This window comes from Cebus imitator, unplaced genomic scaffold (assembly GCF_001604975.1).
Source record: "Cebus imitator isolate Cc_AM_T3 unplaced genomic scaffold, Cebus_imitator-1.0 Scaffold316, whole genome shotgun sequence".
NCBI classification, from domain to species: domain Eukaryota; kingdom Metazoa; phylum Chordata; class Mammalia; order Primates; family Cebidae; genus Cebus; species Cebus imitator.
The window spans coordinates 578,133-588,222 of NW_016107631.1; the positions used below are offsets into that span (position 1 = coordinate 578,133).

General features: G+C 58.2%; 1 protein-coding gene across 27 annotated transcripts in view; it reads left to right on the top strand.

Moving 5' to 3' along the window:
- The first annotated feature begins 2,591 nt into the window (after positions 1-2,591).
- The window catches only part of AHNAK (AHNAK nucleoprotein), a 105,791-nt gene continuing 98,292 nt past the window's right edge, over positions 2,592-10,090 (top strand). For 26 of the 27 annotated variants that reach the window (XM_017503998.1, XM_017503999.1, XM_037729710.1 and 23 more), the window contains exon 1: positions 2,592-2,787. The gene's annotated coding sequence lies outside the window, so the exon portion shown is untranslated. Of the gene's footprint in view, positions 2,788-3,521; positions 3,675-10,090 lie in introns of those variants that run through there. The other variant, XM_037729685.1, reaches the window with a different exon arrangement.

A 10,090-nucleotide genomic window follows, 5' to 3' on the forward strand; every position in this document is an offset into this window, starting at 1 on the left:
GTCTTGAACTCCCGACCTCAGGTGATCTGCCCACCTTGGCCTCCAAAGTGCTTGGATTACAGGCGTTAGCCACCATGCCCAGCCGATTTTTCTTTCTTTTTATTTTTTGGAGACAGATTCTTGCTCTTTTGCCAGGCTGGAGTGCAGTGGCACGATATCGGCTCACTGCAACCGCCATCTCCTGGATTCAAGTGATTCTCCTGCCTCAGCCTCCTGAGTAGCTGGGACTACAGGCGTGCGCCACCATGCCCAGCTAATTTTTTCTATTTTAGTAGAAACAGGGTTTCACCATGGCGTGAGCCACTGTGCCCAGCCTTTTTTTTGAGACGGAGTCTCACTCTGTTGCCCAGGTTGGAGTGCAGTGGCAAGATCTTGGCTCACTGCAACCTCCACCTCATGGATTCAAGCGATTCTCCTGCCTCAGCCTTCCGAGTAGCTGGGACTACAGGTGTGTGCCACCACGCCCAGCTAATTTCTTTGTATTTTTAGTAGAGATGGAATTTCACCGTGTTAGCCAGGTGGTCTCGATCTCCTGACCTCGTGATCTGCCTGCCTTGGCCTCCCAAAGTGTTGGGATTACAGGTGTGAGCCACCGTGTCTGGCTCATCCTCTATTTTAATATGCACTGGGAACATTGGAACATTTGCTCTTTCAAGGAACCAAATGATGATTCATTCATAAAATTAAAAATCCTTTGGTAAATTGTTAACAATGGTTACTTTTGGGGAGAGGGACTGGGACAGGGGAGGAGAGAGACGTCTATGTTTTGTACTTTTCTTTTTTTTGAGATGGAGTCTGTCCCCCAGGCTGGAGTGCAGTGGTGAAATCTTGGCTCACTGCAACTTCTGCCTCCGAAGTTCAAGGGATTCTCCTGCCTCAGCCTCCTGAGTAGCTAGGATTACAGGCGTGCGCCACAATTCCTTGCCAATTTTTGTATTTTTAGTGGAGGTGGGGTTTTACCATGTTGGCTAGGCTGGTCTCGAACTCCTGAGCTTAAGTGATCCATCTGCCTTGGCTTCCCAAAGTGCCGGGATTACAGGCGTGAGCCATCATACCTGACCTTGGTGTTTTTTTTTTTTTTTTTTTTCCTAGAGCGTTTCATAGTTCGAAAGCTTAGATTTTTTTCTTTAAATAATGTAGGTGCTCTTGAAATAAGGGGTGCAGAACAAAATGGGGAGAAGGTGATTCTTGGGAAAGTCTGGGTCTATGTGTGCTTGGGATGTGTTGTGGCGGGGCTGCCTGTGCCTTGGGGTTGAGTCATGATCTGGGCACCTGTGTGTGTGTTAGAGAGAGCGAGAGAAAATGCTGGTGCCCGCCTCTGCTTTGTGTTTTCACTTGTCTCTGCCTGTCTAGATGTCTACACATGCGGCTCCACCTTTCTGTGTCCATTATATGAGTGCCCATGTCTGTGGCTCCCCGGGCTGTGTCTTCCCTCCCCCACAGCCTGTACCCTGTGCCGGTAACTGGACCTGGACACAGCCCCCAGGGTTGGCAGCAGAATTGACTGCTGAGTATTTTTAGCCTGTAAACATGTTTGCCATTTCAGAGGACAGGGCCGAGCTGGTCTCAGCTCCAGCCCACTCATGATCTTGCAGCAAGAAGGGTGCTCCCGCCTGGGCCAGATCTCCTCAGTTCCCCAGCCTGCAGTCTCTCTTTCCCAGCTTTTGGAAAGGAGGGGACACTGGCTTGGAGTGGGCCTGGGTGGCCACCTAGGAGGGAGGATAAGAGGACTCCTGGGGGAGAAGAGAAAGGGAGTGTGGAGGGGAGGGAGCGTGTAGCCAGAAGGCCCCGCACCCCGTCATTAAGCGTTTAATAAAATCTCCCTGTAGTTAGAAGTGGCTGTGGGAAATTGCTGTAAATGGGAGACTTAGTGTCCCGCGAGCGGGGAGGTGGGGGAGGGGCGCGTAGAGGGGTGTGGAGAAGGAATAGGAGGCAGAGGAAGCGCTGGGGCTCCGGCTCCTGGAGGCGGGAGTCTGGAGAGGAAGGTGGGCGTCAGGTCCGCTCTCCAACGCCTGCGGGCCTCACTCCCGTTAGCCCACGGCCTGCGCAGCAGGGCGGTGCGCGGGGTACTGGTGACCCCAGCTCCTGGGGGTGGGAATCCAGGCCGGTTCTGCGTGGGTAGGGACTGAGGGGCCCCCAGAAAGAGCGAACGCGAGAAATGGGCGCGGCTGCATGGAGCTTGGGAACCAAGCGAGGAGGCTGGGGCCTGGGATTTGAAGTGTGGTTGCCTAAGCTGAGAGAAAACTCAAAGGTCCGTATCCTGCTGGAGGTTGCGGCGGAATCACCCAAGCCCCCAGCCGCCTTCAGAGCCCCCAGGCCCTTCCTGCAAAATAAGTGGATACGCAGTTCCAGCTGTGAGGGTGAGCCCAGGGAGCCTGCAGGAGTTTCTGGCCAGTGAGCAGATCGAGATCCGGGATAAGACGGGGGCAGTGGATGGCGGCAGGGGGCAAAGCAACGTCCCCGCGTCCCCCAATGGCCCCCCTCCCTAGTATTCCCCTCCCGGGTCCCTCCAGGGTCGGCCCCGCTCGCCAGTCCCAGCCCCATATGGGCCCCGCCCGGCCCCGCCCTCTCCCTACAGCTCCGGGCAGACCCGCCCGCCGGAGCCGGAGTTACAAGAGCCGCCTCCGCGCACGGGGGACCGGCCACTTGGAGCTGCTCTGCCGCGGGGACTGCACCGCCCGCCCTGCCAGACCCGCCCGGACCGGGGCTCGTCACTGCCAGCAGCCGCAGCACCGCAGCCTCAGGCCCCGCGCCGGCTATGGCTGTGCCCTGGGGCTGAGCTCGCAGGTAGGGGCGCCAGGCGCATCTGGGCGCAGTCGGGGGCCGGGCCACCAACGGCGGGTGGGTGGAGGCGGGTTGCGGGGCTCCGGTGGGGTGCGTAGTTGGGGGTGTCACTGTGAGAATTCAGTTTGGAACTAACGGGGCCGCCCGGGGAGGCGACGCGTGGCTTTCTGGGAGCGGAGCGCTGCCTCCGGAGTTGGGGCGCAAGTTAGTTAAAGTTGGAAAATTGCTCAGAAGTGCTTTGCTTCACTCCGTATTTCACCGGAGGGCAGGCTGTTGGCTCCACTACAAGGCAGGGCGCCCGGTTCCGGGCCTGGTGGCCTCTGTCCCACCTCCTCTCCCTGAATGGGGCGGTGGCTCAGGGGCTTCTCCGTTCGGATCCCGTGTTTACTGGAGGGGAAGTTTCCGGGATCGCCTCCGCGGCCCCCCGCGCCGCGCGCCCCCTCGGCTATCCTTCCACGCTCCCGGCACCTACGCCCCTAACCGCGTCCAGAGTCGTCCAGGCCCCACCCTGTTCTGTACCACCGGTCCCTCAGCCCCTCTAGCTGCCCCGCCCTAGGCTTGCCTCTCCGTGTTCCCCGCTCCAGAAAACCTTCTTCCTCTCGGGCCTCGGAGCCTGGAAGTTTGCAATGTGCCTCCCAGCGGGATGGGTGGGGAGGGGGACATAATTAGGGAGATTCCTACGCTGGGGTGGGCGAGGAGGGGGTGCTGTGCAGCGGCCAGGCTTCGGGACCGCCCCTTCCCCTTTGGAGGCGGCGCTTTCCCCCCACCCAGCTCCCAAACCCGTCCGGGCGGGATGGCCCCCGCCCCAGCGCCTGGCCCGGCGCCAGCAGCCTGAGGAATGTGGTGGTTGGAGCCGGTGACTAATTCAAACCAGAACTCGGGGAGGAGTGGTGAGGGGCAAAGGGGAGGAGGAAGGGGCTGTGTGTGGGAGTTGGGGGCAGGAGCCGGGCTGGGCGTGGGAGGCGGGCTAATCTGCGCTCGCTGGAGCCCTGCGCTCCAGCGGTGCGCGCCAGGAGAGGGGGCCCGGGGCGAGGTCCCGCCTGGGGTTGGAGAGGCGGCGTGCTTAGGGTGTGTGCAGAGCTGTGTTATGTAAGGCTTTCCCATGCGAGGAGGGGTGTGCAGCGTGCGAGGGCCTGAGCCGCCCCTGGCAGGGCCGGCCGCCCCCCAGCAGTGCCCAGCCCAGGGTGTGGGGGCGCAGCCCCTTGGCGGCGCTGACCATGAGGGACTCCTGGGGCCCAAGCAGGGCTGGTGTGCCCCTTGTTGGGAGGGGTGCGGAGAGGGCAGATGGGGGTTCGCAGTTGAAGCCGAGCCCAGACAACCAGGTGGGGAACGGCTCTGGCCCCTCTGCATAATGAGGCCATAAGAGGGTTGTGTGAGATGTGTGTGCTTGCCCGTTTCACCGGGTGTGGCTCCCGTCGCGGCGACGGTGGCGGTGAGGTGCTCCCAGGGAGCGTGCGGTCGCTGCAGAGTGCCCTGCTCTGTGGAGGGGGTTTGTGGAAAGGCATTGCGGGGGCCCAGTAATTGGTTTTGAACTCGTCTTCGTTAGAGTCCAACCTCGGATTACAGGGCTTCTCCCCTCTGCTTGCCCTTCCTGGCACAGCGCAGCGCATGGTGGGTGTGGGGTCGGTTTTGTGCACTACAGTGAGGGGCTGTCGTAGTGAAGTTGAGGGAGTGGGGGAAGGCGTTTAAGGGTCTCTGCACCCATACTGGCTCATTCTGGGGAGTAGCTCTCGCTCTCACTTTCATCCCCACCCCAAGAGGGAAATCTCGGGGGCAGGGTGTGGCACTCACTTCCTTTCAGAAGCTGAATGTGGGGAAGCTTCCTTCTCCTGCCCTTAGGGACAGCAGCTCTGCCCACCCCCCACCGCGTGGGTAGTGGCGTGTGCAGAATGGGGAGGCCAGGGGAGCCCCCGCAGTTAGGGAGGGGGCTCCTCCCTTTGAGCTGTGAGCTATGGGGTAGGGGGGAGGGGACTAGGAGGGCGAGAGTGGAGCTAGGAGAGGTCACAGGGTTTGGGGGCTGCAGATGTGGTTAGAGGCTGTCTGAGCCCCTCTCTAAAGCCTTTCACCCTAAGAGGCTATGCACAGGGACACTGATCAGAGAACGGGGACACATTGGGAGCCTCATCAGTCATGCGGGCTGAAAAGGAGGCCCACCCCAGCGATTCAGGGGTCCTGGTCTGTGAACTCCTTGAGGAGTTGACCCCGCGGAGTTGAGGAGTTGTGCCAGCCAGACGTGGTCCAGGGCCTGGGGTGGGAGACAGGGGCCTGTTGAGGGCCCAGGGCAGGGAGGGTCAGCGTCAGCCCAGAGCAGGGAGGCAGCTGGGGGTCCCTGGAGTCATCTTGACCCTCGAGAAGCCCTGGGGAAAGGTGGCGAGTGCTGCCAAGGTTGGATTCTTTTGCTGGACTTGGAATTGGCTGGCGGGTCCCTGCAGAGCCGGTCACCCTGAGCCTGAGGAGCTGGTTTGAGGAGTTGGGGCAAAGCCATGGGGGCGGAGGGGTGTGTGGGTCTCTAGGGTGTGGTCATTACCTTCTTCAGAACTTGGGAACCGCCTGGAGACAGGCAGAGAGGCGGACCGGGAGAGCTAGTCCTACTCCTTATGGGAACCGTGTGGCTCTCTCCCCCACCATTCTGGAGGCCCCAAAGTTTCTCACCCCGGAGCTGGGCTGGCCACGTGCTGTGCATGCTTAGGTTTGAGGAAGGGTGGTGGCCGCTGGGGAGGATTTAAAATGTGCTACTTGGGGGAGTGGCAGTGGCAGGTATCTAGGGCTCTCTTCCTTCTCTTCGTCCCCCATGGGTTCATCTATGCTGGGATTTCCCTGGGCTCAGACCCTCAGCTAGACTCCCAGGACTTTCTGATTGCGCAGGTTCCAGCATTCCTGGGTGTTCCTGTGGGAGTGTGGGAGGCAGGTGGGTGGGCCACAGGAGGATTCCCAAGGAATGAAGCCCCTTTTCATCCCTGCTGGCCTCAGTTCCCACCAGGGCTCGGCTGAGCTGTCGCTGGCAGTCTTAGGTCAGTCACTGTGAGCACTGCAGGAGTCGCTCTGCTGTGGCCTCAGATCCTTGTGACCATGTCACAGCCGGTGTCTCTGAGTGAGGTGTGTGTCATTGCCTGAGGGAGTGTCCGGCCAGTTGGGAATGAGGGTCATCCCCTTGTAGCATGCCTGGATGTGTCTCCTCTGCCTGCATTGTCGAGGGGCTTGGAGGCAGAGGATGGCAGTGGCATTCTGCCCTGGTGGTGGCGGTTTCCTGCCGGCCCGCAGGGGTTGTAGGTAAGGACTGAAGTGAATTTCTTGGTCCTGGACAGATCTCTGCCCGCAGTTTGTGTCCAGAGGCCTCTGGGAGGTTGAGGACAGCCTTGAGGGTGCAGGTCCTGGCTGAGCAGGCTGAGCAAGGCGCTGCACACAGCCTGTCAGGGAGGGGCATCCTGCCCGGTCTCTGGGGGCTGGAGCGGAGGTTCTGGGGGAAGGGGAAGTGCCTGGAGCTGATCCCGTCTACCGCTACTTGTCCTGGTGGGGCTGGGGGACAGCTCTTTGGCGACAGAGCCCGAGCGGCCTGGCCCCAAGCCCCTGTAATAGCGTGGCCTGACCGCTGGGGGGAGAGCAAGCAGCGCCCTCCCCAGATCCCAGCCTTGGGTGGGGCAGACAGGCAGCTCCGAAACTATAATCTACCCCCTAGGGCAAGATCAAGCGTTCTTCTTCACCCCCTCTCCTATGGGACGCCACCCTCAAAGTTAGTATCTGAATCCCAGTGGTCCTGGGTAAAGGCCCACTCTTCCATGCTTCTATGTCCAGGTGTGGGGACTCCCCACTGGAGAATATGCTGTCCCCAGCACCCTCCCACAAGGAGTGTGGAGAGTCCCTCTTGGCTAGGGAGGGAAGAAGGAATCTCCCTGGCTGCTGGAAGTGAGAGCCTGGAGCTTCAGGTCTTCAGAACTCACTGGGAGTGCGGGAGGGGGCTGTGCACGGTCCGGGTAGAGAAAGGCGTCACAGCAGAGTCAGAAAGCAACCAGCTGGCGAGGTCAGGGTGTGGGGGGCTGCCCTGGAAGTCAGCATGATGTGAGGGGCCAGGGGAAGGGGGTGATGGGAGGAGAGGGCTGAGTGACAAGGCTGGAAAAACTTCCTCCTGGTGGGAGTAGTGACTGGGGTGGTGCCTCCCTCTCCTAAGGGCAGGGAGCAGGGAGGGGGCCTGGCAGGTGCACACACACAGGAGGAGGTACAGACTCAAGGGACACAGGCACCAGGCGAACAGGTGTGGGGGCCTCCATGACAGGTGTCTGTTGTGAGCCAGTGAAGGCTGGCTGGGGCTGCAGGCTGCTCTGGGCTGTGTAGAGTGGAGAATGCGGCTGAGGGTCTCCATGTGTTCATGGTGTGTGTGTGTGTGTGTGTTCGTGTGTGTCTTCCTGTGTGCCTTTCTCTGGGGGTGCCTCCAGCGCCCAAGTTGCATGTATTTTGCAACATGCTCGTCTAATTCTTCCTGGTGATTCCACCTCCCTAACCTGCCCCTCCTCCCTGTAGGCCGCTGAGAATTAGCTAGGTGGGTTTGTAAATGTCCTTAATGCCGGCGTAGACTCTGAGATGTCTGCACACTTTTGCTGTGGTTAGAACGGGCATAATGTTTTTTCCTAAACAAGCCTGGCAGCTGCATCCCAGAAGGGACATCACCCCTGTATTTCTCCTTGTTCCTTTGGGACGAGGGTCTCCCTGTCATGACTGATTCCATCTCCCAGCAGTGGAAATGCTTGTCTTGCCCTGGCAGTGCTGGCCTTTGGCAGGAGTCTGGTGCTGGTTGAGCCCCAGAAGGAGATGTTCTCTTGTCTCCCACCTGTTGGGGCTCAAGAGAAATCTAGATAGAAGTGGGTTGGGGCCTGGCAGCTCAGGGTCCTGAACCCCTGGGGACCCAACCTCAGTAAGTCCCAGAAGCAAAAGGCCCCTCACATGCACAGCTCTGGGATGCCTGGCACTGTTCATTCTGGGTTTGTGGCCCACAGGTTGGGTCAGGTTGAGGCTGGAGTGTGGGGAAGCGGATTTGGAGGCCTCTCCATTTTCCCACTGGTGTCCCTCTGGCTCTCACTCCAGTGTACGTCTCTCTTTTTTTTTTTTCCAAGATGGAGTCTTCTTCTGTCTCCAGGGCTGGAGTGCAGTGGCACGATCTTGGCTCACCGCAACCTCCGCCTCCCAGGTTCAAATGAGTCTCCTGCCTCAGCCTTCCAAGTAGCTGAGATTACAGGCACCCACCACCATGCCCAGCTAATTTTTTTGTATTTTTAGTAGAGACGGGGTTTCACTGTGTTTGTCAGGCTGGTCTGGAACTCCTGATCTCATGATCTGCTCACCTCAGCATCCCAAAGTGCTGGGATTACAGGCGTGAGCCACTGTGCCTGGCCATGTAAATCTCTTTTCTGTGCATCTTCCTCTGTGGATTTTCCTGTGTCTCCTCCTGTGTATTTCCCTGTGCCTTCATCCCTCTACCTGGGCAAAGACAGTTGGCCTCGGGAGGTCAGACACTCCTGGGCTTGCATTTCAACTGTCCCACACTTGGGCAAGCTGTCTTATCTCTGGGGCCTGTTTTCACATCTCTGAAATAAGGATATTAATTTTTTTTTTTTTTTTGAGACGGAGTCTCCTTCTGTAGCCCAGGCTGGAGTGCAGTGGCACAATCTCGGCTCACTGTACCCTGCACCTCTTGGGTCCCGGTTCAAGCAATTTTCTTGCCTCAGCCTCCCAAGTAGCTGGGATTACAGGCACGAGCCACCACGCCCAGCTAATTTTTGTATTTTTAGTAGAGACCCACTGGTGTCCTACCATGTTGATTTCACCATGTTGGCCAGGCTGGTCTAGAACTCCTGACCTCGTGATCCACCCGCTTCGGCCTCCCAAAGTGCTAGGATTACAGGCATGAGCCACTGTGTCTGGCCAGGATATTAATTCTTTTTACATAGCATCATCATTTGGGGGTTGAATAAGTCCCCAGCTGTGGGACGTTGCCAGCACAGTCTCTGGCACACAAGAGTGCTCTGTAGAATTCTCTCTACTTGTGTGTGTGGGTTTTTTTCTTTCAACGTGGAGCTTTCTGTTCCTCTTTGTCTCCTGATGAGTGTTTATGAGAGCAGGCATACTGTCTTCTGGGTGTGTCTCTCTGAATAGCCTCTCTCCCCTCCTGATTCCGAATGTTGGGGGCTTCCCTTCTGGTAGGGGTCTCTAACTCTGGGCGTGAGTCGTTTCATTCTTGGGATGGGGACTGCTTCTCTTTGGCCTTGTGTGTGTAGTGGGTGGACTGGCCCATGTGCGTGCCCATGTGCTGGGTGGAGGTTTCACTGTGGCCGATGCCCTCCCCACTGTGGGTGGGGGTGATTTTCTCCCCCTTTGAAGGTCGCCCACTGTGTCCAGCCTGTGCTGGGTGGATGGACAGTCGTGTGTCCCTGTGTCGTGTATTTTGTCCTCCGGTTGGGTGCATTTGGGCACTGAGGCCTGTGGTCTGTCTCTGGGAGAGTGTGTATATATCAATTCCTGTCACCTTGCCACTGACGCTGGCTGCAAGGCTGTCTCTAGTGCAATTGGCCTGGTTCCTATCCTGGCTTTATACTGGCTCTCCAGGGAAGGGGCACCATTCTCCGAGGGCAGTGGAGGAAGGAGCTCCTCTGGAGGTCACCCCTGGCAGAGGCCATCTGCCGGGGTCGAGAATCTCCTTCCCGGAGTTCTCCTGGGTCTCCCTGGCATTGTCCACAATCTGCAGGGTATGGGCCTTCCCTGCCGTTTGGCACATGCTGTCTGCAGTTTTGAAGTGACAGGATGGCCTGTTCTCTCGCTGCTTCTGGCCTGAATTACAGTCTGTCCCACAGTGTCGTGCGTGTGTGCCGTCACCTTTGCAGCTGGAGCGGCCTTACCATCTTTTCTGCCCTCCAAGCAATCTTCTGCCTTAGGGGGTCTCCACTCTGGCCCTACTGTTTCTTTATTAAAAATAAAATTAAACTTTGTATTTATTTATTTTTTTTTTGAGACAGAGTCTCTCTCTTTTGCCAGGCACCAGGCTGGAGTTCAGTGGCGCGATCTCGGCTTATGGCAACCTCCGCCTCCTGGCTTCAAGCAGGAGGCTCCTGCCTCAGCCTCCCGAGCAGCTGGGACTACAGGCTCGAGTCACCATGCCCAGCTAATTTTTGTATTTTAGCAGAGACAGGGTTTCACTGTGTTGGCCAGGATGGTCTCGATCTCTTGACCTCATGATCTGCCTACCTCATCCTCCCAAAGTGCTGGGATTACAGGCGTGAGCCACTGCTTCTGGACTAAAATTTTAATTTTTTTTTTTTTT